We start from the raw sequence: 17784 nt of genomic DNA, 5'->3' as shown, positions 1-17784 counted from the left end.
GGGCTTTCAGTTTGGAATATACAATCCTGACTTCATGCCAATCGCAAGGATGGTGACTGAGAATCACGATGGTACTGGAAACCAAACCTGACCATGGTCTCATCTTGTAGATCCCATTCTTTGAGAATATCCTTATCATCCCTTTATCCTTGTTCCTTGTACATTTTCCCACTAAATTGTGAGCCAATTATTCCTAGGATGTCAAGGGACTCAGAGCATCTTGGTAAGGAACCAGTTCATCTTTAGGTGAAATTAGTCAGACGATTAACAGAGGACTTCTTTAGTTATTTGAACTCCCCTTGTATTGTCTTTTTCCTGTCCCTTCAGAGTCAAATTACTATCCTCTACTTCACAGCCGTCTTCATTCACAATTCATCCATTCATTTGTGACTTTACTAACCGCAAATTTTTCATTTCTTTCTTTCTTTTTTTTTCCTTTTTCTTTTCTCCACCCCCCCTTTTTTGCTGCAGAGTATGGAGAAAAGAGAATTATTGTTCAAATTATTGCCCTGGGAAGTCCTGGGAAAATAGGTTAGATTTCAAGCAAATGATAAAATCACTTTCAACGTGTACTTTTGAATTATATAGGAGTGGACTGGGAGAAGAGCATTTAAGGAAAAGGCAGAGTATAAAACACCAGCACAGAACATGTCCAGGGGGCACCACTCACACATTCATACGTGCGACAGGATGGGCCCCATTATCTACCCATCTCAGGGTCAAACAGTGCTGAAACAAGGAATAGAGGCTGTGAATCAGAAAAAGTGAGCAAAGTTGAAGCTTCAAACATAACTAAGAATCACCCAGCTAAGGGTCACACAGTCAAAATAAAGAACACATTCAAAGACCATGATATGTACGAGACTAACTGGTGGGGTGAAGCTGGAGGCCAAGGTAAGAAAGAAAGTAGTGAGATGTGGGGCTATGAAGGGAGATACTGTGGTCCTACAGGAAGCAGCATCCACAGATCATTCTGAGCTGAAAAGCCAGTTACTTATTTGTGTATTCTAAGAATACAAGGGAGGAATTCCCTTCCCCAAATCCCATCCACAGATTTCTGTAGCAATCCATCCATCCATATCAAAAATTCCTCTCTCTTACATATCTGTGCCTTAAAGGAGTAAAAATTCATTTCTGACATGTTTCCTCCGTGGGAATTTTGTCTGCACAAAAGGACTGTGTCAATACTGATAGAGGGAGAGTTTGGAAACAGGTGAGAAGTAAAGGAGCACGTGAATATTTGCATACCCACAGATACTCTCCAGAAAAGAAGAAACACACTTCCCTAGACACATGCAAGCGATAAGTCTTATCACTCTTATTGCTAGTTTTCATTTCACTGGTTCCAAATTACTATTACTTTGAGTTTTGAGACAAGGTTTTGTTGCATAACCTAGGCTGACCATGAACAAGTTTGATCCTCTTCCTTAGCCTCTTGAGTGCTGGGACCAGAGAAATGCATCTCCATACCCAGCTGTCTCATTTTAAAAGACATATGCCAAAAGGATATAGAGATTGATCTGTGATTATTAACATTGGCTGCTCTTCCAGGGGACCCGGATTGATTCCCAGGACCCACAAGGAAGCTCACAATCATCTGTAACTGTAGGTCCATAAGATCTGATTCCCTCTCTTGCCTCTAAATTACCAGGCATGTAACTAATGCACACAAATACACACAGGCAAAACATACAGGCCCATAAAAGAGGTAAAATATAAAATAAAATAATAAAATAAAATAAAATAAAATACATATACCAGACCAGATGTGATGTGTGGTTTTCTATAGCATTCTATTCTGCTTTATTGAGCACCATTCCTCATAGTGTTTCAAGAAAGGCATGTCTTCCCCACTTAACAAGCAAGATAAGGGAAGCTCAGATATGTTAAACATCTTGCTCAAGATCACTGCTAGTAAGTGACCAGAAAAGTGGTCACTCTCCAACTTCTTAAGGCCTATGGGAGAGAATAGGCTTTGTGGTGGCTGGAAAAGCCATCCTAGTCTATGCAGAGACATTTCAGGTTACAATACTCTTTGTGGTCCCTCAGGTCTTTGTTTCAAGTCAGCTAAACTGAATGTGAAGTTCAACCAACCAGGAATCATCTGGAAGGAGTCTGGGCATTGTAGGCAAAGCAACCAATCCATGTAACAGGCATAAAATGAGACAACATGTGAACTCCAGGGTACTACATGCTTCATCCTGGTGTGCATGCGCTGCACCAAGCTAATGCGACAGGGGAGTATTGATTAGTGGAACACGCTCACTGCAAGAAGCCCATTAGCATTTAACAGTGGTGTGTGGGGGCGGGGGACCATGAGGAAGCACCAATAGTTGATGAACTTTGAAGCATTACACAGCTGCGTTTCTCTGAAGTCCTGAAGCCCACCTACATATGGAGTAAATCACTGTTTATATTGACTTTTTTCATCAGACCTGAGAACAAATTTTGGTACAGCATCTGGCCTCAATCAACACTAAATGAAAAGCAGCATTTATACAATTAGGAACATAAACAGAACCATGTGAAATATGAAAGAGAGCCAGGGTAGGTTCTCACGAGTAGCCAACAGTAATGTGCGCTTATAGCTAAAGGAGCCACGCCAAGATATGTCTCTGGGCCAGGAAGTGGTCAGGAAGTAGTATGACTAAAGATGAGACCAAGTCACATGATCCACAGAGCTCTAAAGATTAAACCATGGATCCCAGAAGAAGTGGTTGGCAATGCTCAGACATGTTCTCCTCTACTCTATGTGTGATGCTATGTCATAATTTGGATTCTCTTTGTCTCAGTTGCCTTACACATAAAATAAGAGCAAAAATAATTGTATTTACTTCTATGTATGTCAGAGGTCTTCACAAACATTTCTAGCTCATTTGTTTCTGAGGAAAGCATTCAGCTGAAATTCAGCAGACAGGAAGATGTTGATAGCTTAGCAGTTCATAGCTTATGACCCTGAGCTTGGAGATCAATTGGTTCTTGTAGTAGATAGTTTGTCTCAGTGTTTTCCTTTGCCCTTCTGAGTTTGTGAGATGCCAATAAAGATGTTTAAGAAACATTTCTTTTTGATGTGTGTGTGTGTGTGTGTGTGTGTGTGTGTGTGTGTTTGTCCTCAAAAACTCAAAGCCAGAGAGACCCATTAAAAGTCAAAAGGAGTCACCTACTACTATGTTAGGTAGGTAGCTACCTTGAAGGATAATAGGGCTACATCCCTCCCACCTACACCATAGTTGTAGAGACAATGACTGGAACTGTAGGATGCTGCTGTTCAGAGGAATGTGGTCTGAATCACATCCCAGGAGGAAACATTAAGTACCAGAACTGCCTGGTTAGCAAATGATAACTAACTGAACCTAGATCTAGAAGCCCCAAACCCTGTGCAATTCTTATCCAGAAGAACACTTCATGTGCCACTGCCTTCTCCAGAAAGCCAACCCAAATGGACCCGTCAATCATCTGGGAGAAACCATCTATTCTAGAACCGTTAGAAACAGTAAAAAGTCTACCTACAGGTGCATTGGCACAGTGGTGCTTCTAGTCTTCTAGTCATTATCCACCTTCATCCCCAGTAAGCATGCTTTTCTTTACTTACATAAAAAATGTCTCAGCTACAAAAATAAATAAGAAGGTCAAAAAGAAAATCATAGCCAGTTGGAAAGCTGAGGATGGTAGTAGAATCTTCTGGTGAGTTGGACAACATTTTTTAGAATCCTATTTAATGGGCAAGTTAATACATCAGTAAAATGGAGAGTTGCCCACATAACATCTATAACTTTTACCAGTTTTACCACAACTTTAAGACACCAAAGATGACATTAGCTTGTCATCCGTTAAATATAAATCTCTCCAACAGGAACATTCAGCTAGAACATTCGAAAGATGTTCCCTCCAGGGCCCTCACTGCACTGCAGATTAGCTCAATCACAGTGCTCTCTAGTAAATAACCACCTTCACCTTTCAGGGAGTTAATGGGGCAGAATTTTCAATTTAAGAAGCACACGTTTCTTTTAGAAATGACATGGTGGGCTGCCTCTTACTTTGAATGATTTAATTTTAAGATCCCTAAACTTGTAAAAAAAATGTATTCCTTTGTCTGACCAGAGGAGATCCTAGAAGGGAGTGGTCATTGTCACTAGTGGACCCTGTATACTCCTGCTTCCAAGTCTACTTTGAGGCAGGCAGGCAGGATGAGGACTAATAATTTTTGTTCATCTTAGCTGGGATAGTGGATGCCCAGAGAGCGTTTACATATTGTCTTTTCAGGTGTTGAAAGTATTAGAAATTTTAGAGAATTGAAAACAGTCATTCATCAAGGCAAGTGGACACCAATTAATTTAAGAGTCTGAATGACAGGATCCTCTTAGCTCTTTCCCGCTGAACCTCTCATTCCTCCCCAATAGGCCATGTGTATCCTCTGTGACAGCTGTCATTCTGCAGCAAACCCCTCTCCCAGGGTCCTCAGGGACCCCAGTGACCGAACTGGACTGGGGTGTGTGTTTGTGTTCTTTCACTCCCCTGCCACTCCTCCATGCCAATCTCTGCAGACTTAGTCCTGCTTGCAGAAGTGCTTTCTCTCACCCGTCCTCTAATCTCTGGAGACTCTACCTCTTGCTACAAAGCCAGGTCCCCTTAGCCCTTTCATCCCCGTCTTTCTATTCTTAACCTTTGCCCTATGGTAGCTTGCCTGTAGTCCCTCCTTCTTATCTTACCTCTACTCCCTGAGGATTCTGCCACTTGCTGCAGGCCTAGGGCACACTTGCCTTCTAGCCCATTTCTATTCCACTGTGATATCTTCAAATGTGCAGAAATCTGTTGTACCTGAAACCCCTAGTGCTGCAGTAGGTGGACATGTAGGGTTAGGTAGATGGTTGAGTTTACTCTCACTGTTGTCCTTCATTCTGGTCTCTCTAGAATTATTCTTAGACCTGCGGCAGCTTGCCTGAAGGAGCCCCTTGTCTCATCCAACTCCCACCCCCTAGGAACTATACTATTTCCTGTATAACTAGTCCCCTAGCTCGTTCCTGCTGCCCCTTGAAAGTTTTCCTCCTAGGGCATACTCATTCCTTTGTATCAACTATTGACACAAAAGTACTCTCAACCAGGTGCCCCATAGTCACTACACTTGCCTAGAATCCAGAGCAGACAAGAGCAACCAAAGAATGGAACTTGCCTAGAAATAAATGGCCAAGATAATATGGCCATCTAGAAGCTAGTAACTATATTACAACAGGCCCTGAGAAATGTGATTTAGCTGAAGCACAAGTCAAGGAATTCAAAATAGCAGCTTAAGAATATGTTCAGGAACCTTGAAGAGGGTATAAAGAAATGCCCTAATGAAGAACATGAAAACAGATATCTGAATGAAATAATAAAAAGATTTCAAGACACAAAAGTAGAAATAGAGTCCTTAATCATCATTCCAATTGAAATAAAACTGGGAATGAGAACATTAGGCTGTAAGCTTAGACATCAATGTGTAAGACATGCAAAAAATTTTTTTTCAGGTTTTGAAGAAAAGGTAGAAACAATGGATACCTCAATCAAAGAAAACATTAAATCTGGAAACACTCTGGAAACAAAACATCCAGAGTATCTGGGACACTATTGAAAGACCAAACCTATGGATGGCAGAAACAGAGGACTGAGAAGAAAGCCAGGTTAAAAAAATATTCTTAACAAATTCATAACAGAAAATTTCCCCAACCTAAAGCAGAAGGTACTCATCGAGGTACAAGAAGCACATAGAAGAGCAAATAGACAGGACCAGAAAATAAAATCCAGGGGACACATAGCGATCAAAACACTCAAAGTACAGAACAAGGATACTAAGAGCTGCAAGGGGAAAAGACCAAATCACCTATAAAGGCAGGTCCATTAGAATTACTCCTAACTTTCGTGGGATCTCTGGAAGCCAGAAGGGCATGGATGGATGTTCTACAAATCCCCAGAAACCACAGATGATTTACAAACTCTAGGAGAACATATATAGGCTAGGACTATTATACTCAGCAAAACTGTCAGCCACCATCTACAAAGAAATAAAAGCATTGCACACTAAAAACAAATTTTAGCCCTATATATCTACCAACCCAGATCTACAAAGGTCACTGAAATGAAAACTTCAGTCTGAAGAGGTTGATCACACCAGAAGACACAAGAATAAACAATCACAAAACAGGAAAAAAAAAAAAAAAAGGCAAAATGCACATTGAGAACTCTTAATATTAATGATATCAATTTGCCAATCGCTGAATATAACCAACTTTTTAATAGTATTAGAACCCCAGGTTTGCAATCTATTTCTGCGGTAGACTTGAATGCAGAAATACGCCTACTGACATCACCTTATAAAAATTCACGGGTCACCGGCATTTGTCCTTCTTTTGAAGAAAGGTACTTCTGGGATCAACATGTGATGCAATGGTAAAATAATAAAATAAAATAAAAAATTAAAAAAATATATTAAAAAATCGAATGGCTTACTTTTATTGACTTTTAAGTAATGGCAAATACTCTTAATATTGAAGAGAAGACCAGAGAATATCAAATATATCTTAATATTCTGTATCAATAGGAGTCTATGGTAAACAAGTGAGCTTATAAAATGAAGTATATGAAGACTAGTTACTTTAACAAACCATTGGCCCTGGGGAAAAGAGATCATAGGGCACACAGGAACCCCTAATTTGTCTGTATAATCGAAGAGGTGTTTTGTCTGAGTGCAGTTAGATTTTGAGTCTTTCTGACCCTCAGGTGTGAAACGGGGACTTCTTCAGACAAAGGGAAAGTGGTTAAGCAGCTCAGACCAGTGTGGACTGTTTGCTGAGTGCTGACAGCCTCAGGTGACAGGTGGTTTTGCTTTATAAGTTCAAATGGCTCTCACAAGCCCTTGTTTCCCAACACCAGAACTTGGCAAGTTAGCTGTTAAGGAAACCCAAAACTATTTGCAAATTCCAACTCCATATTCTGTTGGTAAAGTCTGACAGCACATAGCCTCTAAAAATGAAGAAATTAGCACCAAAAGTGCCTCCTCCTGCCAAGACACTAGTCATAAGTACAGTAATATGGGGTCTCTTATTTGGTGGCTTTGGGGACAAAATTAGCATATTTTTTAAAAGTTAATTACTAAAGACACGAGAGTTCCCTGTTTTGCTTTTTTTTTTTTTTTTAATTTGAGGAGTCTATATTTAAAAATGTTCCTTGTTTATAATACATATATTAGCATGTTCCTTGAAGTACTACATAGTAACTGTTTAATATATAAGATTATCTCAGTGTCTGCAATTTGGTAGAAGTTTGCCTCTCCAAAGTACCCTGTGCCCTGTTTGATACAGTAATCCTATGAAAAAGATCCATATAACTTTAACAGAAACATTATTGTTCTTGCAACTGAGAAAATTTGGCAATTATAGCTAAAATAAATATTTGGTACATTTAAAATAACAGCATCAAGAAATAAGAAAGATCATGCATCATAATTCTGTTTTTTTCTTGAAGATATATTTTATCTCACTGAACTATAAGAATTACTAACCATTTTCTTAAAAATGTAAGGAAAAGAATTTCTATTTTCCCATATGAGTTCTGCTACCTACATAGTCATGTGCTTTTGCTTTTCAAATGTTTTAGAGCAAGCTATAACTGAACTGTGGACATATGTGTTTACCTAAAGCATCATTTATGATTGGCATATGTACTTGGGGCACTTATTGACTTGAGGGCCGAGAAGATAATGAGCCAACTTCCATTAAATGGAGGCTTAATGACAACCAGTTCAGACAGATGTTTTGGTTACATCATGAAGTCACCTATCTGAATAGCCATTGACCCTGGAAGAAACCCAAGATACATGGCGCTTAACCAAGGGGTGGTGCTGGCTGTCCTTACACACTGATGATTGGAGTTTCTGTTGTGTTATTTTTTTCCTCTTTTTTTTTTTGAAGGGGAAGATGACATTTTAAGGCCAGAAGAAATGTAGAAGATGGCATGTTCCAGAAACTAGGGAAATAGTGAGAAGAAACCAGTGTACCATCCTTTTAGCACTTACTCTTCAAAATTCAATGTCTCTGCAGTAGGCAGTGGCACATGCGTCTTCCCATACTCTGGAAAGCTCCATGTTTGCCATGAAATGATCAATAAATCTGGAATCACCACATAGCTCTAAAATGCTTTGTCATTAATATTTTTTTTCAAAATTTAAGTACTCAAAATTGAATTGGTTCCTATGCCTTCGTCAAAATAATTTTGTGAATGAAAAGAAGATGAATATTGAAATTTTGAGTCAAGATGCTAAGACAGCCCTGCTTCACCTCTGGGTGAGTCACTCCTTCACAACTGATATCCCTGCCTCATTTATGTGCCAGAGTTATCCTACATCACCTAGGACGCCTTAACTCAGCTGAAAGAATGTATATTTTTTTCTTAACATTTTAAAATGTTTTTAGCAGTTAACTCCACTGAAAGAAAAGGCTGGTTGTCACTACCAAATTGCATATATCACAGACAGCCAAGATGTCCTTGCTCCAAGTTCAGAGATGGATGGACAAAAAGATTCACCAGATGTCAAAAGTTAGTGGTTCTAATAACTGTTATCAAAAGAATAATGCATCAATTGAACAGTAATATTCAGCATAACAGTTTCTAGTTACAGACATATTTTTTCCACATGTTGACTTCCTGTCTTTCTCTTCCTTGCTTAGCTACTATGACCTAACAACATTCTAAATGGATACCTTGGGTTTTCTAATCAATGGCTGATGTTGACATGGGATAGCATGTCATTGACCTGGCATTACATGCCCACACATGCAGGTACATACATTTTACTATAGAAATTCCTCTTCTAGAAAACTGACCAAGACTGATTTGGGAAAAAGACATTTTGACAATACTATATATAATGGAAGATTGCCAAGTTACAAGTGGAAGAATAAATTATGACTTCTGTCCCAAGCCTTCCTATGCTAAAACATATTAAAGGCAAATACAGGAACCCAAATTTAGAATAGATATGAGAAAGTGATTTAAAACTTCAAAGTGACATAAAATATTCCAAAGGCCTGGAACAAGTAGCATTGTCAAGAAGCATACCTCTTGCTACCAATGACCAAGAAGTGACGTTTCCTGAGCTAGGTGGAGGAGCCACAGTTATGCCACAATCTGCAGAGCCTGGGTGAGTCACTGTGTTTCCTGTTGCTGCACTTCCTGTTGCTGCACATTCGGTCACTGGACATTTGGTTGCAGCACTGCCTATTGCTGAACTTCCTGCTGCTGCACTTCCTGTTGCCACACATTCGGTTGTTGCATTTTCTGTTGCTGCAGTTCCTATTGCTGCCTTAGAAAGGTAACAGAGTTATCCTAGCCCTCTGTTTGCCTTCTTTCTTATTGCAGCAAGTCGTCATAGTGGACAGGATAACTAGATTGAAAGAGTGAGGAGTTTTGAGTCTTTGAATAGAGACTTTTCAACCACGTGGATTCCCTTTTGAGACCGTAGACTTAGTCCCATATTATAACTAAGTTACAAGTACCTAGCTTCATGTTGTTCAAAAGATCAACTGCAATGATGCTTTGGAAGCTTATAAATCACCTTTGTTCTCATTGTTCCAGATCAGCATCTAGTGACCCTAATGATGAATTTCCTGTACTTTTTTTCTAAACTCCGTCAAGCTGTTGGATTTGCAAAGTACAGTGGGTCATTAATATATTCAGCAAATGAAAAAAATACGGACTGATAGAATGGACTTGAAAACAGGACCCATCTCTCTGCTGCATCCAAGGAACTCCGCATCATCATGAACAGACATTATCTTAGAGTAAGAGGACGACAGACAACATTCCAAGCAAGTAGAACCAAGAAGCAAGCCGCTGTAACTATTTTAAATATCAGACAAACCATACTTCAAACCAAAACTAATCAGAAGAGATAAGGGTGTATACTAAATAATCATTAAAGAAATAAACAACAAAGAAAATTCTCCAATTCTAAACAGCTATATGCCAAACACAAGGGTATCTAAGTACATAAAAGAAACACTAACACAGCTAAAATTACAAATAGTGACTCAAACCGTGATATTGGGTGACTTTAACACCCCACTTTCATGACATTCAGACAAAAACTAAACAAAAATATTCTGGAATTAATCAGAAGTCAAATGGACATAGCAGGCATCTGCTAAATATTTCATCTGAACACTGAAGAATATATTTTCTTCTTAGTGGCTCACGGACTTTTTTTGAAACTGAGTATTCACTAGAAAACACAAAGAGTCTTAACAGATTTATGAAAACTGAAATACCATCCTGCTTCACATCTGATTACCACAGGGTGAAACTAGGTTTCAAAAACAACAAAAATAGCAGAAAAGACACAAATTCATAGAAACTAAATGACATAGTACTGAATATAAAATGGGTCAAGACGAAAATAAGGGAAAAAATTTAAAACAGTTTAGAACTAAATGAAGTTTAAATTACAACATGCCCAAACTTATGGAACATAGTGAAGGAAGTTCTAAGAAGCAAGTTCATAGCACGAAGTGCCCTCATAGTAAACAAACTAATCAACCAACAAACAAAAGATAATAAATATATAAAAAACAGGAGAGATCTCATTTTAATGATTTATTAACACACCTGAAATTCCTAAAACAAGCAGAAATAATTAACAGGAGAGATCTCATCTAAATAAATTACGGACATACCTGAAAGTCCTAAAGCAAGAAGAATTAATTCATCTAAAGAAGTAAACATCAAGAAAGACACTCAGGGCTAAAATCAAGGAAATAGAAACATACACACACACACACACACACACACACACACACACACACACACACACACAATCAATGAGATGACAATTTGTATTGTTTTTTGAAAAATTCAGCAAGACTGGCAAGCTCTTAGCCAAACGACTAAAAGGTGGAGAGAGATGATCCAAATTCATAAAATTAGAGCTGAAGAGGGAGCCATTACAACAGACACTGTAGAGATTCATAGAATCACGAGGGACATTCTTTTCCAGTGCTGCCCCCTGGCTTCTGGAAGTTTGCTGTGAACATGTCAGCATAATTTATGCTGTCATCTGCATGCCGTATTATCCCGTATATGCATCGCTGTGTCTCATATGCCCTTCTACAGTGACACAGCCCTATTGAATTAGGGCTACCATAATGACCTTATGTTATCTAAATTACAACCACGAAAAACTGTTGCAAATAAAATTGCAGTCTGAGGCATGGGCCCCTAAGAGTCAAGGTGTCTTTTTGAGGGGCCCAGTTTAGCATATTTTCCACTCTCCTGGGTAGCAGCAAGATGAGATGCTCTGCCACGTATGCCTCCCTCCTGCACATTTAATTTTCGAGATTTCAAAGGGTGAAAATTTCATAATTAGCATAATTAGGTGTATGAGTGAAATCAAAGCACCTCTAGTCTGCAACAGAACTAACTGGCAAATGAGCCCCACCAGTAGGAGCTTTCAGCAGGCTGCATTAATCCGGCATATGGTTAGATTCATGCCTGGCTCTCCCCCTTTCTCTCACTTTTGTAATGATGTTGTAAATAAGTGCAGGAGAGGAAGAAATAAAGCACCATTACCACCAGATAATAGTCCTTGAAGGAACCCAACTTGCTGTCTGATTATCCCTCTGAGTCCCAATGTGCTGGCTTCTCTCTGTGGTTCTTTTTGTCAGTCTCCTACTAGGAAAGGAACCACACCACTGCAGGAGTGAATCCCTGGACACTGGCAGGCATAAAAGTTCTGACTCCTCAGCTGCTGACAGGCTAGGAGCTAATTTGTTCCATTTAAAATTTTAATCATGAATCTTTTCAGAGAGGCCCCAGGACTGAACTTACTTAGTCGATCACATACAATAAGAAAATAGCCTAAAGCAAAAATACGTTTTTCATCAGGGGTTGGCAGTTGGATTAATTTTCTTCCCCATATTGAAAAAATAAAAACATTTGGACCTTTCTCCTTTTCAGTTTAATACACTTTGACATTTATAGCAAAGGTCTTTATAAACCCCCAACCAGGGTCAACCCGGGAGAGGAGTGGCCAGGGCCAGGACAGCATTGCATGGGCTCAGGACTTTTGCAATCTGAACGTCACATATTCTATTTCACAGCAGCTGAGAATGTGCACTTGGAATTAGAGAGAAAGATTACAGCTTTCTCAACATCAATGTGTTGCCCTAGTTCTTGAATTCAGAGAAAAAAATTTTTAAATATCACACAATCCTCTCGAGGAGAAAATGGAAATGAGACCATCTCTTTATGTTAAATAAATGCTTCGTTTCCTCTGGAGTCATGGATAGTGTATCCTGACTGCCTTATAGAAAACATTTAAAAACAGGCAGGGCAACTACCTATTTAGTCAGGGGCACCGGGAAGCTTGGCTACTTGATGGGCCTCTGGGGAAAAGAGATGGCTAGTATGTTTTATTAGAACTGTGGAAGAAGACGAGAGGAAAGACATCCAATTAATGGAATAGCAGCTTGAACAAGTTAACAGTTGATCTCTGTGTTACCAAAATAGTGTTCATTTGGTCCATTACTTGGAGGGGATGCTATAGAGTGATATAAATGAATGAGTATATAAATCAGAAAAATGTTTCTATGTTAACTATATGTATAATGAATAATGTCTAGGGAGATATTTCTTAGCCCAGTACAGAAGGGTGGTATTATTTTGGGTCTTATTTAAAAAAATGATGAGAGCAGTACTATACTATATAGAAAATGATAACAACTAGAAACAAATTTGTGAGTTTTAATTTTCTTCCCATTTGTTTCCTAATTGAAATATTTCTTTATGGAACAATTTGTTAGAAACCATAATGGCTTAAAATAATTTAATGTAGCTGTTATCAGCAGGAACGATTCTGTGAGCATTTAATCTTATCGCAGGGAAAGACCTAGACTCAGCTTCTAAAATTTTGGTCATCCACTCTGAAGTCTGCAAATCCAGGCTTCTATTTCTTCATCTATCACAGGAGACTAATAACAGGCACTTCTGCTCTGTAGGTCATTGTGAGGTTCAATGAGACAACTTATTGGCGAATCTTCTATAAACTGTATTTTGGCTTCAAGAACCCAATTACCACTGTTAATGACACTTATCATTGCTAATGCAAACACAATAAAGAGAAGGACAGAAATGTTTTGCCTATAAAATGTTTACAGTTATGAAGGTGTTCCAGTGAATAAAGGGCTTATTGTACAAGCACAAGGACCCGAGTTCAGATTCCCAGCACTCATAAGAATGAGGACCACTACAGCTTATGTGACCACGGTGTCTGAGACAGGCAAAGGAATGACAGGAATACCCTAGGAGCTCCACGTTCAGTGAAAGACCCTGCTTCAAAACCCAAGGGGGTTGTAATAGGGAAGGCACCCAATGGCACCCTTTGGCTTCTGGCTACCCCCTTACACATGTACACACATGTACACGCACACTCACATGTTCACATAAACATGCACACACACGTACACATGCACACATGAGTACACATGCACACACACACTCACATGTACACATGCACATGAATACACATGTACACATGCATATACATATATGAACACACCAAATATTTTATGAGGAATTTTAATAACCAATGTATCTTGAATAATTGGTGTAAAAACAGATTTTTTTAAAAAATTTGGCTGTTGCTCAAAAGTAAAAGGGAAAACTTGGCACCTCTCATTAGCTTTTTTTCATCCGAAGCTTCAATTTCATTTTATAATATTACTATTAAAAGATATTGCAATTATGTAATAATGGGGACATATTATCTAGAGGAAATGTCATTATGACTATTATTAGTACTGTGTGACAGAGCTTTAGAATTTTCATATATAATTTTAGAATGCTATATGTCCACAAATTTAGTCTTTTAAATAGCACACATGTAGTCATAATTAACATTATAAACACACTAAAATATCCTGGCATAGCTATACCATGATTTATTTTCAGAAACTTGATTATTTAAGAAACTTGACATAAACTGTGACTTTGCACTCTTTCTGTATTTCTTTTTAGGGTTGTGATGGAACCTGTCTAAAACCCCAAATTGCAATGTGTATCATTCTATCAAAGGTGTTGTTAGGTGCTGTTCCCAGACTGCCCCAAATCTCTTCTTTTATTTCCTTCCAATTCCCCAAGCCAGGACTCTGCCCTTGCTCCAGAATCAGCATAGGGCACCCATTCCTTACAAGGAAGGCTCTGACATCACGTTCCCAGGCAAGTGCGTTCTTTCTCGTTCTCAGCAGCGCTCCCTTCCTTTGCACACAAATTTGAGTTTGTATTGAAAGGAGAAGGCTTTCTTCTGGTTTTTTTGTGTCTTGTTATTGCTAGAAATATATTTCACAGCATAAGTGTTTAAATTCAGTTTCTTGGACAGGCGAATGTATATTGGAGACAAATAAAACAAAGACGGTGCATGTTTTGCTCATGACAACATGAGGTTAAAAGATTATTCGCTGCAATTCCTGCACTTACACAGATACAACTTTTACTTTTCTTTACATCTGAAATGGCAGGCTATTTCTGAAACTCTGTTTTTTTTTTTAGAAATGTGTTTATTTATCTCATGTATGTGAATACACTGTAGCTGTCTTCAGACACACCAGAAGAGGGCATTGGGTCCCCATTGCAGATGGTTGTGAGCCACCATGTGGTTGGTGGGAACTGAACTCAGAGTCTCTGGTTAGTGCTCTTAACCGCTAAGCCATCTCTCTAGCCTCTGAAGCTGTTTGAATGTTGTAAAAGGTCCCATTTAAAGCATTTTTTTTCTTGGCCCATTAGACATGACTTTCTGTGAAATTCTGAGGTTATCTTGTGTTTAAAGAGTTCATTTTAATAGTCTTTTTTCTTTTTGCCAAATGTACTGGACAGATGGTACAAGTGATTTTTCTAAGAACTTTTAAGTTATTTGCTTTCCATTTCTTAGCAGGAAATTTGAGAGTTCATCAGAGAGTTTGATGGTCTTGTAGAAGGAGACATTAGGAGAGATCTCAAGTACATTTTAAATCAGTTCAGTTATAAGGAAATAGTCATTTCTTTCACTTTAAACATAGAGGATCATACAAATGTAAGTTCATCAGAAACTAAAGGGAAAAAATACCTTCCTTTCTGTTCTTTCTCTGTACTTTCAAATAGAAGGATCGCCATTTTCATGGCTGAGTAGAATTCTACAACAAGTAATTCCTAAGATTTATTACATCAACCTTATGACACTTAGTTTTTTTTTTTTTTTAAGTTAAATGACGGTTTCTGTTTAATGTCTACCTACCAGTTTCCTAGCACTGTACAAAGGCACTTTGAAACAGTAACCTTATGAAAAATATGGTGCGGTAGCTCATACATTTTCCTGTGGCATTCCTGCACTGGTGTTCCAACCAACTTCCTCTGCTTTCCAACACAGTCTGGGGGCTAGTGGCTCTCTGGGAGTTATGAAAGCCTTCAGTACTGGACTGGGACTACTCAGATATTCAGCCCTGAGAATTGAGCAGTTATAAGATTCTTGGCTTCTCCACTGTGACACAGCCATTGTTTAACCACCCTGACCACATCCTGTAGAGTATGTGCACATATATAGCTATTCTAGAATGTGTAATATATAATTGAATAATATGTATGTATGTATGTATGTATGTATGTTTGTTTGTTTGTATTCTACCATTTCTTTTTTTTTTTTTTAGAGAACTCTGACTAATATATCTACTATCCTAGTAGAGAGAGAGAGAGAGAGAGAGAGAGAGAGAGAGAGAGAGAGAGAGAGAGAGAGAGAGAGAAACAAACCTAATTTCCAGCTAAATGTAGGGCTCAGATGAGGTACCTAACAACATGAGGGAACAGCTTCTTTAGAGCTAGGGGATCACCTAGAAAGCAAATAGCCTGACAAAGATGTCTGGATCTCTTGGAACAGTGGTGATTGTTTGCTAGTCCTGGCAGTGCTAGGATGTCCACTAAACTAGCTCCCAAAGAGTCACCCAGTTCTGAGGGCTGCATTGCTCATGGTCATGTCTTACTGACTGATGACTGGCACAAATCATACCACAACCTTGCAAAGGTTCATGGGTACCAACCACTTTAAAGATATCTCTTCCTTCTTAGCCTTATAAAATGGGTTTTGTTGTTTGCAATGAAGAGTCTCATAACCACGTGAAATTCTCTCTACTGCTTTAGCATGAAATGAGATTAAGAGAATACGAATTTCAGGTTAATTGTGAGGTATGTAGTCTACTTTAACATGACATGTGGAGTTTGATTCTTGTTACATAAGTTTTATTGTTCTCAAAAGAGAAAAAGCCACTGCAAAAGAGATAAATCTAAGCTGTATTTATCTTCGAAAGTGCATAGAATTGTAAAAAAGAGATGTTTGAATAGATTTTACCTAAAAATCCTGATTTTCAAAATGTGCATAATGTTATCCTTTGACTAGATGTCTCATGACCCTCAGGTGATCATGCCCTAAATGATCTTTCATATGGAACTCTTCCCCTCAGTGTAAACTCATTAAAAGCTATACCATCTTCATTTAAAAATAGGCCACCATAAATATGGTATTTAAATTGCTGGGGATTCATTTGATTTTTTTTGTGATGTTTAATTTTAGTATCTAATCATACATGCCAACACACTCGCTCCTATTGGAGAGTGCGGAAATATCCTGACAGCTCATTATTCTTTTTGCATCTTTTGCACTGAAAATAGATCATTTTCCTTTTCTTTAAATTTATTCATTTAGGGCACTGCAAAATCTTATATTTGACATATGTTTGTTTGTATATACACAAGAAAGCCAGAGGAAAACATTGGTTGTCTACCTTGTGGGTTGTGTGTGTGTGTGTGTGTGTGTGTTCCCTCAAAGCTTTGGGGTTCACTGACTAGTCTAATGTAGCTGGGCACTGAACCCCAGTGATCCAACAGTCTCCATCTTCCCCAGAGTGCCCATCGTTTTATATGATGTCTGGGCATGAAGCTCAGGTATTCATGCATACTTGTGCAGCAAACAAACACTTAGGGACTGAGCCATTATATCCCTGAACTCAACAACCCCACCTTAAAATGTATTAACATACTATCTGTGAAATCTAAACTATAAGTTCTCTGCAAGCAAGGAGCCCAAACATATATTGATGGTCACCGATATGGGATGATGTAAAGAAGAATTTGAGGTACTAAAACTAAAAGCATTAATTCTTGATGGAAAATGATTTGATGATTCATGGCTTGATCTGAAATATATAAAAAAAATGATTACCAAAAAATCTTCCTAGGGGAAAATAGGTCGTCTACAGAAGACATTCACTGGCAAGATGAGAGCATTTCCAAAGGAACATAAGGGTTAAGTTACTTGATTTGTTGCAAATGTAGCAGGCAATTGGGTTCATAGCAGAATGTGGTTTATGCTAAGAACATGAAGCTCATTGTTCATGGTTGTATTTGCTTATTTACTCTCCTTTATCACTTTTTCACTTTTCTATGTCCTCATAACTTTGCAATTGAATGTACTTCAGGCTGATTACTTACTTTGTCATTTGGGAAGATGTCTCAATCAATAGGCTAATTTTCTTAATTGCTCTGAATTCTGCCTCTTTGATAAGCTATAACCTCTATAAGGCCAAAGATTTTATCCAGATTTCTTTCTAGTTTTTATCACCCTCATATTTATGTTGAATTGCTATGCTTTTGCATAATCATAATTGATGAGCGATTGGAGAAATAGCTCACAGATATCCAGAAATAGTAAGATGTCCTCCAATCATTGCATCAGTAAGT

At 38.4% G+C, this 17784-nt stretch overlaps 1 protein-coding gene across 1 annotated transcript in view; it reads right to left on the bottom strand.

Annotated features, from left to right (window-relative positions):
* The window catches only part of B3GALT1 (beta-1,3-galactosyltransferase 1), a 46050-nt gene that overhangs the window by 7932 nt on the left and 20334 nt on the right, over nt 1-17784 (bottom strand). The window lies entirely within an intron of this gene.

This window comes from Micromys minutus (assembly GCF_963924665.1).
Source record: "Micromys minutus genome assembly, chromosome: 13".
NCBI classification, from domain to species: domain Eukaryota; kingdom Metazoa; phylum Chordata; class Mammalia; order Rodentia; family Muridae; genus Micromys; species Micromys minutus.
Note: the sequence above shows the minus strand (reverse complement) of the source record. Positions and strands in the feature narration are given on the sequence as shown.